Source organism: Callospermophilus lateralis, chromosome 4 (assembly GCF_048772815.1).
Source record: "Callospermophilus lateralis isolate mCalLat2 chromosome 4, mCalLat2.hap1, whole genome shotgun sequence".
NCBI lineage: Eukaryota > Metazoa > Chordata > Mammalia > Rodentia > Sciuridae > Callospermophilus > Callospermophilus lateralis.
In genome coordinates this window covers 71,488,423-71,506,417 of record NC_135308.1, presented here as the reverse complement: position 1 = coordinate 71,506,417, position 17,995 = coordinate 71,488,423, and the positions used below count along the sequence as shown (strand labels likewise).

The 17,995-nt window shown below is 39.5% G+C and overlaps 1 protein-coding gene across 1 annotated transcript in view; it reads left to right on the top strand.

The window, feature by feature from the left end:
- Window positions 1–17,995, top strand: part of Lpcat3 (lysophosphatidylcholine acyltransferase 3) — a 46,468-nt gene that overhangs the window by 15,997 nt on the left and 12,476 nt on the right. The gene's annotated exons all lie outside the window — the stretch shown is intronic.

Here is a 17,995-nt window from a genome sequence, read left to right as displayed (position 1 = left end):
GTGTCTGCCACCATACCCGGTTTATTCTTTTACGTAATCCAGGATTTATGGAATCTGAAGATAGATATGCTTATACAGAGTATTTGGCTATGTATAGAGTAAGTATTTTTAAAGTGGTCTAAAGGAAATAGAGTAGGGTCCAAGATCACCCCCACAGTAGATACCAAAAACCACAGTACCAATCCCTATATATAATGTTCCCCCTGCCCCATACATACATATGATAGAGTTTAATCGATAAATTAGGTACAGTAAGAAATTAATAATAAATAATAATAAAATAAATATACCCAATATATTGTAATAATATATATGAATGTGTTCTTTTATGGTTTGGGATTTTTTTGGTTTTGTTTTGTTTTTCAGAGAGCTGGGGGTATTCTACCACTGAAGTACATCCCACCTTTTTTTGAGGCAGGGTATTACTACATTGCTCAGGCTGACCTTGAACTTTGGGATCCTTCATTCTCAGCTTCCTCATAGCAGGCATTCTGATGTGTGCCACTGCATCTGACTGTACTGCAACTTTTTCACTTAAGGGGAACCCTATTTACAGCTTCTCTTTGGTATATCTGAATTGCCAGCATTGCTACTTCTGTACTTTGGGACCATTATTAAGTACAACAAAGGTTACTTGAATACACGCACTGGGACACGGTGACTCTGATAACTAAGTGCTTATCAAAGTGACTAATGAGTGGGTAGCATATACAATGTGGATACTCTAGATAAAGGGTTTATATCCTGGGATGGACAGTGCGTGACAGTGAAAGATTTTGTCACGATTCTCAGAATGAATTGTGTATAATTTAAAACTTATGATTATTGCTTATTTCTGCAATTTTCCATTCAGTATTTTTATATAAAGTTGACTACAGGTAACTGAAACCTCAAGTAACTGGAAGTTCAGAAAGCAGAATCTTGGATAAGGGGGTTATTGTATATATATATGATGCTTTTGCAAATATCTTCTATTTAATCTGCAAACAGCCCTGCAAGATGGCTGGTATTTTCCCTATTTCACAGATGAAGAAATTGAGGTACAAATAATGTGAATAATTTGCCCAGGCTGCAGAGCTGAATTTCTAAAATAGATTGCTCTTGATTCCAGAGCTCAGCCCCATGGTTATCAATTTACAAAGAATTAAAATGTAATTAAATGCCCTGAATATAGCAGTTGGGCATGGTGGTGCATGCCTATAAGGGGCTTGAGAGGCTGAGACAGGAAGATCACAAGTTTGAGGGTATCCTTAGCAATTTAGCAAGGCCCTAAACATCTTATTGAGACCCTGTCTCAAAATAGAAAATAAAACTGGCTGGGAATATGGCTCATTGGTTAAGCATCTCTGGGTTCAATCCTCTGTACAAAAAAGTAAAAATTTTTAAAACTCAAATACAGGTCACTGAGGTGTCTTTTTTTTTTTTTTTTTTTTAACTGGGGATTAAACCTGGGGGCACTTCATTTTTCTGCTGAAATAAAGAAATGACAGTAAAAAGTTTCTTTTAGCTTTATGTTTCAGTCTATACATTTTTATGAAAATATTTTTCAGAAGAAATGAATCTAAAGTAATAAAATAATTATGTAGCCATTTGAGCAAACAGTAAGTCATATAGAAAAGTACTGTGATACAGGTGTTCAAGCATGTTTCTTGCCATTCTTTTTGCCATTTGATCAGACTAGAAATATGGGCAGCCACTGATGGATGACTAACTTCTTCCTGGGCTAAGAAGCTTATGACCTTTGAGTGCCTAATTCCTGTACATCATATCATAACTTTTCAGTTTTGTTGATACCAGTCAGCCAACTGGTATAACATCAATCACTAGGATTGAATGAAGAAACCTTACTTAAGGAAGAATATTTTGCTTAAATGGAGAAATTTAAAAAATACTTTTGGTAGGGCTTTGAGGGTAGTTCAGGATTAATTTGGGCCTGAAACTACAAACTGTTAACATTGATAACAAAACTTTCTTTTCCGAAAGGCAGCAGAATACAACAGACACTAGTATGGCAATATATAAATCAATGGAAGTGTAAATGATGTGATTCTGCAATTTGTATATGGGGTAAAAATGGGAGGTCATAACCCACTTGAATCAAAGTGTGAAATATGATATATCAAGAACTATGTAATGTTTTGAACAACCAACAATAAATTAAAAAAAGAAAATTTAAGTGGGAAAAAAAAAAACTTTCTTTTCCACAAGTATTAACCATCCATTAGTTCATCTTTAAAATGTTTCCTCTAGATTCAGGTACAGTGGTACACACCTGTAATCCCAGCAACTCTGAGGCAGGAGGCTGAGGCAGAAGGTTGCAAGTTTGGGGCCATCTTGAAAAACTTAGACCCAGTCTCAAAATAAAAAATAAAAGGGGCAGGAATATAGCTCCGTGGTAGAGTGCCCCTGGGCTCAATCCCCAGTACAAACACCAAAATGTGTCCTCTAGGATGAAGGAGTTACTCTGTGGTAGAGCTCTGACCTTGAATGAATGGAGCCCTGGGTTTCATCCCCAGGACTTTTTTGCAGGGAGGGTAGAGGAGTGCAGGTACTAGGAATTAAACCCAGTTACACTTTGCCACTGAGCTACATCCCCAGCTCTTTATTGTTTTATTTCAAGACAGGGTCTTGCTAAATTGCTAATCCTCTGGCCTCAAACTCCTGAATATCAGGCTCATACCATCATGCCTGGCCCCAGGGCATTTTTGATGACTTGTCCTAGTTTCCCTGTATCTCATATCACAGTTGTCAAACTGCTTGAGATATTCAGCCTTGTGTAACTTTCAGAAATGAACTGCTATCTTCTCACACAGTGCAGGGAGAGGAGATGGAGTCCCCAAGAATTAGATTAACAAAGTTCAGTAGAGCACTTAAATGTAGTATTAAGATGAAATGTTTTTTGTTGTTTGTTTTGAGACAGGGCCTCACTATGTGGATCAGGCTGGCCTTGAACTCATGAGCCCAAGCAATTCTGCCTCACACCTCAGCCTAACTGGGACTAGAGGAATATACTACCACACCTGGCTTAAAATTAAGTTTATAAATGTTTTTAGCTAGAAAGATAAGCAAGCGAAATGTCTGTAGGGAGGAAGTATGTGTCTGTGGAGTATAGATTATTATCTAGAAACCAGAAAATAAGAGTTGTCGCTTCAAAGGAACACACAGTTACTAGTGATTCCACTCCCAGGTCACTGCCAAGTACCAAGGCATGTGGCAAGAATTTTAGAATGGAAATCAGGTGATGTGGATTCTAATTTGAGCACTACCCTATTAAACTTGCCAGTTAACCCCTTTGGGCTTTAGTTTCTTATCTTTCTAATGAAGGGTTTGGAGTAGGTAATTTCTTAGGTTTCTTTAATTCGAAGATTCTGTATTCATAAATAACCATTCAGCATATGAGTCAGCTGGAGATACACAGGATTGCTGGAGTGCAGAAGGTGGATTGGCACCCTGCCCATACTATCAGCAAGGCTTAATCTGCTAAACAGGACCAGTTTTGAGCAAATTCCAAAGGTGAGGCACACCCTCTCCTAAATATCCATAACCTACAAGGACTTTTGTCAGGTGACAGAGTAGGTCAATAAGGAAGTTCTAAGAGCTGATGTGTTTACTTAGTTACCTATCAAGTGCAAGGCAGGGCTGAGCTCTTCTTTCTAGTTCCTTTTGTCTCCCTTTTCTGTCAATTCTCTAGTACAGGAATTTCCATTTTGGTGAAAGCATAGGAAAATGACAAATCTTCAAAGTAGAAATAGTTTAAATTGTATATCAAAATATTTGACAAAAACAAACTACAAATAAGCTATATTTTAAAGCAGTCTTTTTTTTTTTTTTTTTTTTTTTGATGGTACTAGAAATTGAACCCAGGGCCTTGCAAATGTTGAGTAATCCCTCTGTCAATGAACTATACTCCCAGCCCATCAATCCTATTTTATAGTCTGTGATTCTTGAGGAAAATCTTATCATAATTTTTTTGGGGGGTGTGTATGTGCATTGTACTGGAGATTGAACCCAACGCCTCATGCAAGTACCCTACCACTGAGTTATATCTCCAATACCTTTTTTTTTTTTTAGTCAGTCTCACTAAGTTGCCCAAGCTGGCCTCAAACTTGTGGTCCTCCTGCCCTAGCCTCTCAAGTCCCTAGTATTATGGGCATGTGCCATGATACCCAGCTATTAGAAATTTGATTCAACGAGCAGGCAGCTATTTGATACACCCTGAATGTGGCTGTCCAAGGTTATCTAAAGGAAATTACCCATTATTTATGGTAACATTTCATAGTGTAGAAAAGTTTTGAATTTTTGGTACCAGGGATTAAACCCCAGGAGCACTGAGCCACATTCTCAGTCCTAAAAAAAAAAAAAAAAAAAATATATATATATATATATATATATATATATATATATATATATATATATATATTTTTTTTTTTTTTTTTTTTTTTAAGAGACCAGGTCTTGCTAAATTGCTGAGGTTGGCTTTGAACTTGTGATCCTCCTGACTCAGTCTCCTACACTTCTGGAATTATTGGTGTGAGCTACCATACCCAGCATAAAAGTTTTCATTATCTGAGATGAATTTCAGTCACTTCACTTTAAGAAAATAACTGACGATCTAAACTATGTCTTAAGAGATGAGGTAAGAGTCAGATAGGTAGCCTGGGTTGTGGGCACAGTCACATTCGGGGTGTATCAAATAGCTGCCTGCTCGTTGAATCAAATTTCTAACAGCTGGGTGTCATGGCACATGCCCATAATACTAGGGACTTGGGAGGCTTGTTTTGGGCAGGAGGACCACAAGTTTGAGGCCATTACTGATGCCAGGAAAGAAATGAGAGGCTGGGCACAAAGGCACACACCTGTAATCTCAGTGGCTCGGGAGGCTGAGGCAGGAGGATTGTCAGTTCAAAGTCAGCTTCAGCAAAAGCAAGACACTAAGCCACTTAGTGAGACCCTGTCTAAATAAAATAACAAAATAGGACTGGGGATGTGGCTCAGTTGCCAAGTGCCCCTGAGTTCAGTCCCCAGTACCCCACCTCACCCCCCAAAAAAGAAATGAGTAGAAAAGAGGCAGTAAATGAGACCATGATACTAGGAGACAGTGAAGGGAATAACAAAATTGTACAGTAGTGATAAGCAGCAACAACGAACAAGGGTGGGTAGGGAGAAATAGAGAGGAAAAAAGAGTCTGAGCAAATTGAAGGCAAAGGAAATAATGTACTAAGTAGTTAAGGTGTGGACTCAGAGATGAGACCCAGGGATTAGAATCCAGCTTCATCACTTACTAGCTGATTAGCACAGATAGGTTGGATAACTGTTTCCTTATTCATAAAGTGAAGACAATATTGCTTATTTACTTCACATAGTTATTGTGAGGGTTAAGTGCAATGATGTGTATCAAGTTTTTAATTCACTCACATGACACATCATAAGTGCTCAGTAAATGGTGGTTGCTACTGTTGATGATGATAATAGTTGTTATTGTTACTATTGAAAAGAAAGAAAGGAAAAAGCAACAAGAAAGAACATAAAGGAAACTCTCAAAATAAGATTGGTTCAGGTAGAATTCAGCTGATTGGGTAAGAAGGAAGAGAGGGGTGGGACATCTATCTCCAAATCTGATTTGTTTGTTTTATTATAGATATAGATAAGTTTCTTACTGGCTAAATTATTTGAAATTTTTTTTCTGTAAAACTAGTAAAATGGATGTATCATATTTGTCCTCCAGCTTCTGTTGATTTCCATAGTATGAGCAACTCAGGTTTAGACTGATAGGCATGCATAATTGGCAGTTATTTTGAAATATACAGTTTTTATTTATATATGTTTGGTGCTGGGATTGAATCCAGGGTGCTCTAACACTGAGCCATGTCCCTAGCCCTTTTTTATTAATTTTGAGGTTGGGTTCCACTAAATTGCCAAAGTGTACTCTAGTTTGTGATCCTCCTGCCTCAGCCTCCCAAGTAGCTGGAATTACAGGTGGCCACTTCTGGTTTCAGTAGCATTTACAGAGAGAACTGCTCTGGTTGAGTGATTCCCTGGGGGTGGGCTGTTTTCCTCCCAAATAATGCCTGTTTGTAAAATTTAATGATGTTTTGCTTTTTCTAACTCTCCTTTCCTCCCGTAACATTTGATGTCATTAAACTCTTTTTCCCAGCTGAAATATTCTTCCTTCCTCACAGACTGTCTTGATTTACCTGCTGGTTTCCTATTTTATCTCAGATCTTAGCCTCCCCTCCCCCACCCTTCCACACTGAGACTTGAACATAGTCCCTCTCAACTGGCACTCTATCACTGAGTTATATCTCCAGCCCTTTTTATTGTATTCCGAGATAGGGTCTCTCTCACTTGCCCTGGTTAGTGTGGAACTTGCAATCCTCCTGCAGGCCTGGGATTACACAGTGGCTGGATTACAGGCATGTACCACTACCCCTGTTTTATCTCAACCTCTATTTTTGAGATTCTGGGGAATTGAACCCAGGGCCTAATGCATGCTAGGCAAGCACTCTCCATTGAGTCACATCCTCACCTTCAGTCTGCTTCCATTCCCTTAAATACTGGTGTTTTCCAAGACTCAGCCCTTAGTCTGCCCTTCTTTTCTAGTCTGTCTGTGTGAGAGTTTATCTTCTTTCCAGGCTTCAGCTATCTCCAGCAGCAGCACACCAGAGCAGAACAATCTCTCTGTCCTGTCAGTGGTACCACCTTCTTGCTAACCATGATATCATGAGACTTGGCACCTTGAGATGGGGCCCTGTCACTGGGATACCAGTGCCCAATGGTACACAGACTTTCCAGGAGATACACAGACATGGAGAATTGTAAGAAAAGCAATTCCAAGGGGTGGGGTTATGGTTCAGCAGTAGAGCACTCGCCTAGCATGTATGAGGCCCTGGGTTCGATCCTCAGCACTGAAAGCCGAGTGACTCACCCAAGGCAGAGATTCAACCAAGAGATTTTATTGGGGGGTTGCCCGAAGGAGAGGAGGAGGGCAGAAAGAGAGAAGGAAAGGGTAGAGAGAGGAGAGAAAGAAGAGGAAGAGGGCAGAGGACAGAGAGAAGAGAGCGTGTGCTTATAAGCTTTGGCTTAAGAAAGGTTGCGTAGGGGACGTAGTGGGTGCTATTGGCAGGGTGACTCATTAGACTCTTTTTCCCAGCTGAAATATTCTTCCTTCCTCACAGACTGTCCAGGGACACTGTCCTATGGGGATTGGTCGAGGAAACCTTTGAATGTAATGTTCTTGGCTTGGAGCCCTTTGGAGAGGAGAGGGAGGGTAAGGGATTCCATGATGTTCTCCAAGAAGGGGGAGTCTCTCACACACCCAACAAGCACCACATAAAAATAAATAAATAAAAACAAAGGTATTGTGTCCAACTACAACTAAAAAAATAAATAAATAAATAAATAAATAAACATTTTTTAAAAAAGAAAAGAAAAGCAGTTTCAGGTTGTCAACCTCCATCTGTGCTTTTTCTAAAATTGGTATGGTATGCTTGAGGCTATGTCTATACCCTGAGACATCATCTTTCCTAAATTTTTTTATAATCATCCTTTTAAAAAAAAGGACTGGCTTCTTGATGTAAGCCTGTTATCCCAGCAACTTGGGAGGCTGAGGCAGGAGGATTACAAGTTCAAGACCAGCCTCAGCAATTTAGCAAGATCCTGTCTCAAAAAAAGTTTTTAAAAGGACTGGGGATGTAGCTCAGTGGTAGAGAGCCCCTGGGTTCAATCCCCAGTACTGAAGAAGAAAAAGAGAGAGCAAAAGGAAGGAAAAAAAGAGGGAGCTCCTGGGTATGAGCTCAGTGATAAAGCACTTGCCTCACATGTAGAAGACCTTGGAGGTCTTAGGTTCAATCTGCAATGCATAAAAAATTGAGTGGGGCATGATAGGTTGTCCCAGGGTATAGAAATTTGACAGGCAGCTGGCCAATGGCACAGGCCTATAATCCCAGCTGTTTGGGAGGCTGGTACAGGATTACAAATTCAAGGCCAGCCTGGGCAATTTAGTGAGACACTGTGTCAAAATTAAAAGGATCAGGGATAATAGCTCAGTGATAAAGCATTTGCCTAGCTTCAATCCTGAGCTCCACTGCCCACCATACCCCCCCACACACACACACCCCAAAAAAAAAACCTGGCCTATTTGGTTGTTTTCTCTCAAATCCTGATTCTGGGATGGTCAAATAAATAGTTTCAGGGGCTGGGGATGTGGCTCAAACGGTAGCGCGCTCGCCTGGCATGCGTGTGACCCAGGTTCGATCCTCAGCACCACATACAAACAAAGGTGTTGTGTCCGCCGAAAACTAAAAAATAAACATTAAAATTCTCTATCTCTCTCTCTCTCTCTCTCTCTTTAAAAAAAAATAAAATAAATAAATAGTTTCATTTGGGCTGATAACATGTAACTTTTATTTCTTTGTTTTTTTTTCTCTTTCTTTGGTATTGGAGTTTGAACTCAGGTGTACTCTACCACTGGGCCATATCCCAAGCCCTTTTATTATTTATTTTTAATTTTTTTAAACAACATCTTTATTTTGTTTATGTTTATGTGGTGCTGAGGGTCAAACCCAGTGCCTCACATGTGAGAGGCAAGTGCTCTGCTACCGAGCCACAACCCCAGCCCTTATTTTTAAATTTTGAGACAAGGTCTCATTAAGCTGCTGAGGTTGACCTTGATTTTGTGAGCCTCTTGCCCCAGTCTCCTGAGTTGCTGAAATTACCGGCATATGCCATCACACCCAGGTCTTTTGAGACATGTCTTATTGAGTTTCCCAGGCTGGCCTGGAATTTGTAATCCTCCTGCCTCAGCCTCCCTCAGCCTCCCAAGTAGCTGAGATTACAGGCATATATCTCTGTGGCTGATAACACAGAACTTAAGCAGGAGTAATTTTCAGCTAGGTCTGTTGAGGCCCACTGTAGGAGTTTAGTCCAAAATAATGGCTTCCTGTAATTCTTATTTAACAGATTGCATGGCAGATATTCACCATATACTTAAAACACATTTTCAACAGGACTTGGTAGCACATACTTATAAATCCCAGTAACTCAAAGAGGCTGAGTCAGGAGAATTGCAAGTTTGAGGCCAGCCTCAGAAATTTAGGGAGACCCTACCTCAAAAAATAATTAGAGCTGGAGGTGTAGCTCAGTGGTAAAGCACCCCCAGATTCAATCCCAGTACTAAAAAGATTAAATAAATTAAATGAAAATTAAAGCACATCCTCAATAGACTAGCACACATGCAGCCAGGCAAGGTGATACATTCTGTAATCTCTGCTTCTTGAGGGGCAAAGTAGGAGGATCCCAAGCTAAAGACCAACCAGGGAGTTTAGCAAGACCCTGTCTCAAAATAAAATATAAAAAGGGCTGGGGATGTAGCTCAGTGGCACAGCATATGGATTCAGTCCCTGGCATTGTGAAAACAAAATCAAAGCACATGCACCCACACACGTACATCATTTGCTGTTGTTTAAACTTAAAATTTTTAGGTGGCATCATTTTAAAAGTGCTGGGATCAAAGATTCAATCCCTAGCATCAAAAATAAAGTGAGAGAAAGATAATAGTCACAATTCTTTTAGCAGCTATATCACCAAAAATGTTTGAAGACTCTGTGTTAATAGTTTAACCATCTTTGATGTGTCCTCTACCCTCAGAACCTATCAATACTCTTGATTTTTTTTTTAATCAATTTCAGACACTACCTGGTTTTCCAAACTTTCCTATTCATTCCTATTGCACTATTTTCCCCCTGTTTTAATTAGCCCTATATCTTGGAATGAATATCCCATGCTCTTTCCTACCTCCATGTCTTTGTGGCATTATTCTCCTCCCTAGGAATGTCTTTGCTTCTTTCTTTATTTGAATTTTACTCATCTTGACTACTCTGGTTGAGGCTGATCTCTCTTCTCTAATTCTACAACATTGTCTATTTCATACAATAGCACTTGCCATAGAACATCATATTTTATATATTTTTAATCTCTTAAGAAGCAAGTTCCTTAACAGTAAAAGCACCTCTTAACAGATCTGCCATATTCCTCTTAATGCCTAGTGCAATGATAACCACATAATAGATGCTTAATAAATATTTTATTGACCCAGAATATAGAGCATTCATTCACTCTCTTTGATTGTTGCATCAGTTCAACAAATATTTTGGGGGTCCAGGAATGATGCTAGGCACTAGGGTACAATAGAAAACAAAATAGACAACAATCCCTGTTTTCAAAGACTGATAAATAAAATATATAGTATGTTAATATAGCAATAAGTACTGAGGAGAAAAATAAAGCATGGTAGAACAGGGAATGTTTGTTGATGGGAAGGTTGCAGGGGTGGGGAGAAGTTGTTGTATGCAGTTTTTGTTGTTGTTGTATGCAATTTTAGATAAGCCAGTCAGGGAAGACCTCAATGTTAAGGTGATGTTTATTGAAGATCTGAAATGCTTATTTGTAGACAAGCGCATTCTAGGCAGGGAACCCATTCATGTGAAGACTCTACGGTTGGCCCTGCCTAATATTCTAGGAAAGGAGAGCTTTGTGGCTAGAGCAGAATGATGAAGGTCAGAGAAAAGATGAGTCACAGAAAAGTGGGACAGGGGGCTGGGGATATAGCTCAGTTGGTAGAGTGCTTACCTCACAGGCACAAGGCCCTGGGTTTGATTCCCAGCACCACAAAAAAAGAAAAGTGGGACAGGGAGAAGAGTTGACAGACCAATCTGTCAACCAGGTTCTGGTAGTTTGGTTTGGAATTGAACCCAGGGGCACTTTACCAGTTCTAGCCCTTTTTATTTTAATTTGAGACAGGGTCTCAGTAGGTTGCCCAGGCTGGCCTAGAACTTGCAATCCTCTTGCCTCAGCCTTCAAAATCACTGAAGTCACACACGAGCATCAGCACACCTAGCAGCTTTAATGTAGATAGTACATTTATAATTTAGAGAGGGTTCCCAGCTAGCTATAACCAATATCCTTATAAAATAAATATGATACAAATCTTCGGAAACACTGATGTAAAGGAAATCCCTTAGTCATTTTGTCATTAGAAGAGGTGAGAGCAATTCCTAGAAAAGGGGTCCTCAACTCCAATACTAGTGGGGTCCTTAAAGAATTAATGTAATGGAAAAGAATTTCAGCATATGTCATTCAGAGACTCATAAATTTATTAAGGAAAGCAGATAAATATTCAAAGGAAAATGAGGACTATCTCAAGAGTGAGATGTGCTTTTGGGATCTTGGGCTCTTCTTTTCAAGGACTTGGTGAGGGGTGGGTATGAGAAGCTATATGGGGATGACAGCAGTCTGGTGATCACAAGACAGTTTGGTATGATCATTCTCAGGACCCCTAGGCTGATGTGGCATCCATTATCCAATCAGTAGATAATGCTGGAAATCATAGATTTCTTAAAATATTGTATCTCTTTGCTTAATCTAGTTATTAGTAGGCTGATTAACAATACACAAGGTATTATTTTATAAGTGGATGAATTTATAGTAACTAAGATTTACAGATTTCTCAGAAATTTAGGAGTGACAGACCTGGAAGAGAGACTGCTTTGGGGAGTGACAGGCCTGAAAAAGTATGTGAAGCTTTAAATTAAAACTATACTTCCTGGGGCTGGGGATGTGGCTCAAGTGGTAGCGCGCTCGCCTAGCATGCCTGCGGCCCGGGTTCGATCCTCAGCACCACGTACAAACAAAGATGTTGTGTCCGCCAAGTACTAAAAAAAATAAATGTTAAGAAATTCTCTCTCTCCCTCTCTTTAAAAAAAAAAAAAAAACTATACTTCCTTAAGCTGGGCGCAGTAGAGCATACCTGTCATCCCAGTGACTGGGGAGGCTGAGGCAGGAGGATCACGAGTTCAAAGCCAGCCTCAGCAATGGTGAGGTGCTAAGCAACTCATTGAGACCCTGTCTCTAAAATAAAATACAAAAAAGGGCTGAGGATGTGGACGGGGTTTGTGGCTCAGCTGTAGAGTGCTCGTCTGGCACATGTGAGGTACTGGGTTCGATCCTCAGCACCACATAAAAATGAATAAAATAAAGGCATTGTGTCCAATTACAACTGAAATTTTTTTTTTTTTTTTTTTTAAGGGCTGGGGTTGTGACCCAGTGGTCAGGTGCCCCTGAGTTCAAACTCTGGAACCAAATACACACACACACACACAAACACACACACATACATACATACACTCACTTGTTCTTCCTTTTGTCTCCTTTCTATATGTCTTTTATGTCTTCTGTCCTATTTCAATTTGATTGTTACACTGTATGAAAAGTAGATTCAGAAAGTCTGATATGCACTTGCCCCAGCATTTTCCAGAGAAAGCTGTTCTACCACCCTCTGGCTTTATGTGAATGTGTATAGATATAATTTAGTGAACACGTAGAATATTTTAGGCACATTTTGATAACTACTGTATATGCATTTTACCTCCTTTAGTCCCTAAAACAACTCATTGAGGAAACTGATGCTCAAGATCAAATAACTATTGTCAATAACTATTGGTCAATCAACCAAAAATAAAGTATGTGGGATAGTACCTTATGGAAGATCCAAAGATGTATGTATGTATGTGCATATGAATGTTGGAGGCCATTAGGAAAAGGGTTACAAACATATGAATTTTTTAAATTTTAATTTTTTGGTACTAGGGATTGAACCTGGAGGCCCTTTACTGAGCTATATCCCCAGTCCTATCTATTTTTTATTTTGACACAGAGTCTTGCTAATTTGCTGTGGTTGGCCTCAAACTTGAAATCCTCCTATGTCAGCCTCCCATGTTGCTGAGATCTATAGGTGTACACCTCCATGCCCAGCTTAAAAATTTTAATACAAAACAAAAATGTGAGGAATGATTTGTGAAATGAGAATTTTAGGCCTATATGCCAGGTACTTAAGTCATAAGTCCATAATACACTGAGTCATGAGTTTGTTGTGTTCCAAGGTAGCCCTACAGAAGGAGACACTTGAACTTGGTTTTGAAGAATAGCTAGGACCTGGGGCTGGGGTTGTGGCTCAAGTGGTAGAGCGCTCGCCTAACATGTACATGTGAGGCGCTGGATTTGATCCTCGGCACCACATAAAAATAAAGATATTTTGTCCACCTAAAACTAAAAAATAAATATTAAAAAGAATAGCTAGGACCTTACTTAGTAGAGGGTTCTTAGGGAAATTATTATACCCAAAGGAACTGGTATGAGCTAAGATGGAGACATAAAACATGTAATATGTGTTTGGGCAAAAAAAGGCAAATCAGTTTTAACTGAAGCAGAGAAATGGAAGCTTTAACTAGAAATGTAGTTTAGAAAATAGGAATTTCTAAACTAGGAATTGGGACTTGGTGAGTAGTCTGTTGGGAGCCATTGCTGGATTCTAAGAAGGAGTTGAAAGTTTATTCTAGTGTAGGATTACAGGAGTATGTGGTTGCAGACAGAGGTCAGAGGGTCATTATAAGAGTTTCAGGGTGAGGTACTTGAGGTAGCATTGAAAAAGGGGGATGGGGATAGTGATACTGATAGTGAGAGACCTGGGAAAGGAGGTATCAAAGGATTTGATGATCAGCTACAGGGAACCAAGGAAAGGCAAGATGCAAAGACAGCTTCAAGTATTTGAATGTGGTTGTGTACCTGGAGAATGGTAACACCATTAATTTTAATAATGCTAAAAGAAGACCAATTTAAAGAGAAAGTCATCCTTTAGTTACATAGGATTTGAGCTGGTATGAAATATTATACTAAAAATATCCAGCAAGGGAACAGGAAACATGGAACAGAAATTTGAGTAGTTAGGACTAGCTTGTCTTTGGCATAAAGATTATATTAAGTTACATGAGCATAGTTGGTGTTTCCAAAGTTGCAGAGAGTCCTTCTGGAGGTCAGCTGTATTTAAGAGCCAGAAGAAAGCCTTCAGTGAAACAAAAAGATAAGTGGGTTCAATCTACACAAACTATAGTCAGTCAACCCATGCCAGACAAAGCAAGCATAGAAAATAAGAGTAAATGCTCAGGAACTTTTATAGCAATTTGACATTACTGCCACAGCCACATGGATGACTTTGTATTTTATAAAAGGTTTGGTCCACAGATGATGGGAAATTTAAAAACTGGTCTAGATGAGAAGTACTGGGTTACAGGAAAAAGTTAGAAGACCCACTCCTAGGCATGTACCCAAGAGAATGCAAAAGACAGGTTCACTTAAAAACTTATACACAGTCGGGCATGGTGGCACATGCCTGTAATAGCATCCACTCCAGAAGCCAAGGCAGGAGGATAGCAAGTTCTAGGTCAGTCTGGGAGACTTAATGGGACCCTATTTCAAAATTTAAAAAAAAAAAAAAAATTTAAAACAGCTGAAGATGTAGCTCAGTGGTAAAGAACGCCTGGGTTTCAATCCCTAATACCAGGAGGAAAAAAAAAAAAAAAAGGAAGAAAGAAAGAAAAAGTAAAGAATCAGAAGGTTGCATATCTCAAACCAATGAAAAAGAAGTTCTCAAATAAAACAGAGCAATTGAAACTAGGAAGGAAGAAAAGGACTGCATTATAAGAAGAAGAAAAACAAAACAAAACCATCAGTGGCTGCCAAAGTATTACCCACACGATCTTAAAGTTACCTGAATCATTGAGTACATGTTGTTTTAATCTTCCAACTGAAGAAACAGGAAATATGCATAAAGCAGATCTTTGTCCTGGTGGAGAATAATGGCTCTCTGGAGGAAACACTTGGGCAATAACTTGAGTTATATTCTGGTTTAGCAGCTTCTTTTTTCATGGGCTACTAGTTTTATTTGAAAGAATAACTGACAACCTAGTTATTTGGACTTAATATTTGGCAGACAGTCTCTTGAAATTTTTCATTTCAAGGAAAACAACTGACAATGTTTATAGCCAATGATAAAATTCAAGCTTTCAAGTAAAAATTCGAATTTTAGAAAAATGCGTTCACTACTATCATGAGCTTGACCATTTCCCAATATGTGGACTTTTCTGCTTAAATCAATGATGATATGAAGGAATGTGTATTTCTTATACTATAGTCTAATGAAGTATATTAATATTTGAAGATCTGCCTGACTCAGTGAGCCCGTATTTTCTAGCTGACCAATGTTTGATGTTATAGAATCATGCTTGGGCTATAGACCCATTCAAAACTCAAGAGAGACGTGGGTTTTTTGTTTTGTTTTGTTTTTAAACCTTTTTATTTAGAGACAAGGGTATTAATCTGTTGCCCTGGGCTGATTTCAAACTGCTTCCTCAGCCTCTGGAGTAGCTAGGACTATAAGTGTGCACCATCTTTTCAGGCATCAGTGGATAACAATGTGAAAAGTTCCTTGATATGGTTTCACATTCCACATTACAACTAACCTTTAAGAAACTATTACTTTTTGATTTTCATATAGTATCAAAGGAAAATATCCACTTTTGGTTCTGTGGTGGTGGTGTTGTTTTGGGGGTTTTTGTACTGGAGATTGAACCCAGGGCACTATATCACTGAGCCACATCCCCAGCGCTTTTTATTTATTTATTTATCTATCCATCTATCTATCTATTTTTATTTATTTATTTTTATAGTTGGGGATGGACAGCATCCCTTTATATTATTTATTTTTTGTTATGTTTTGTTTTTTTATGTGGTGCTAAGGATCAAACCCAGTGCCTCACACAAGCCAGGTAATTGCTCTGCCACTGAGCCACAACCCCAGCCCTATTTTTTATTTTGAAGTAGGTTCTCCCTAAGTAGCATAGGGCCTTGCTAAGTTGCTAAGGCTGACCTTGAACTTTGCGATTTATAGGTGTGCACCAGAGCATAAAAGTGGTCCTGAGCCCAAAAAGTTTGAAAACTACCACTGTATGCTAGGATGTCACATTAGTCCTTTATACTGTCTATCAAAGTAGTCTTTTTTATAAAACTGATATCAACATCTGGCTCAGTGAACAACTTCTCCCTCGCACTTGTCAAAACATGCTTATTTTCTTTAACCAAGGTTGAATGGGACTAAGATATATTCCTTCAAAGCCCAGAAATAGATGTGTAGGCTGAAAGGAAAAAGAAATTTACCTGTTAAACAATACATTCCTTTTCCTTCAAGTGAAGCCTTACGACTTTAGGATTATTAAGTAATTTCCCAACTGTTGTACAGAAAATAGTTACCTTCATTTATAATCGATCCTGGTCCCAAATGCAAACAGCACATGGAACTATGTAAACCTCCAGTGACTGAAGAACACAAGTGAATTCATTCCATGTGCTTGACTGCAGCCCCTGGAGAGGACAACATTAAATGTGTCTCAACAGCCTACCTTAAAGAGCACAGCATCTCAAATGTCCTAATGTTTGCTCTTGGGGAATCCCATTCTAATAGGTGATCCTTAGCTTAGGGCATACTTTAGTTCATCATTCCATCTGTTAATGAGTTTGTAAAGACCCTCAGCAAAAAAAAAAAAAAAAAAAAAGCCAGGTATGGTGAGGCACACCTATAATCCCAGCTCTTTGGGAGGCTGAGGCGAAGGAACACAATTTGAGGCCAATCTGGGCAGTTTAGTGAGACCCTGTCTCAAGATAGAATCAAGGGCTGAGATTATAGCTCCAGTGATAGAGCATCCTGTATTCAATCCCCAGTACTCCCGAATGAGAAAGAGTGCCAGCGTGTTCTTGAAAACCTCTGGACCAGCTATATAAAACCCATTTGGTACAATTAAAGAAAGGACAGCCACCCTCAAATTCCAAGCTGAGAATTTTATTCTTGATAAGAGGGGGGGAAAAAATTGTAGCCTTGCATTAGAGTTTTAGGAAGGTGCTGCTTCTTTACCCTGGCTGCACATAGAATCACTTGTGGCACTTTTTTTTTTTTTTTGACAATTTACTTGTTATTACCATTTGATTATAAAGGATACAACTCAGAGCAGGGCATGGTGTCATATGCCTGTAGTCCCAGTTACTCCAGAAGTAGTGGCAGCCTTCTCACTTGAGCTCATAAGTTCAAAACAACCCTAGTCAACATAGCAAGATCTTATCTCAAAAATTAAAGTAAGAATTTTTTAAAGGACAAGAATTGGGTCTGGAACTGTGGCTCAGGGGTGGAACGCTTGCCTCACACATATGAGGCACTGGGTTTGATCCTCAGCGCCACATAAAAAATAAATGAGTAAGGAAAGATATTTTTTTTAAAAAAAAGGACAGGAATTTTTTACAACTCAGGAATCATCATATGGAAGAGATGCACAGGGCAACAGGAGGGGGGAAGGGGCACAGAACTTGCTTGTCTTCTCTGGGAAATCTTTCTACCAGCACCTCCATGTCTTCACCAACCTGGAACTTGTGGCACTTTTTAAAAGTACAGGTCCTTTTCTACTCAAACCTCCTGAGTCAGATTCTGATGAGTAGGTGGGTGAGTGAGGAGGCGCTTTGGTGGCTTTTTTATGATTCTATAGGTGACTATAGCCACTATATAAAGCACTGATTCCCACAAAAATGCATTAAGACTCAGAAACAGCTTGCAGGACACCACCCTCCCTAAAAACAGCAGGCGCCAGGCACTCAAGCCTGCTAAGCAGGGTGGCAGCCAAGAGCAAGCTTTGGTATTTATACACTCAGGGGACCCAGGATATCACAGCAATTCATGTGTGTTCCTTCCTTCTCCTTTGCAGCTTCCTTCCAGGCTTTGCCCTTCTGTTAGGGTCTTAATCTTGGTAACCTGGCCTGCTGCATTTATTGTATCATCCTCCCAGTTCATCCATCTTATTATCATGTGTTTGCTGGTGTGACTCTATGGGTCAGAACAAACAGGATCTCTTTTTTTTTTCCCCCTATTGGGGATTGAACTCAGGGGTACCTAATCACTGAACCACATCCCCAGCCCCCAGCCCTTTTTATTTTTGAGACAGTGAGATAGGGGTCTTGCTAAGTTGCTGAGGCTAGCTTTGAACTTGCAGTTCTCCTGCCTCAGCCTCCTGAGTCACTGAGATTACAGGTATGCACCACAACACCTGGCCAAACAAGGTCTTTGAGT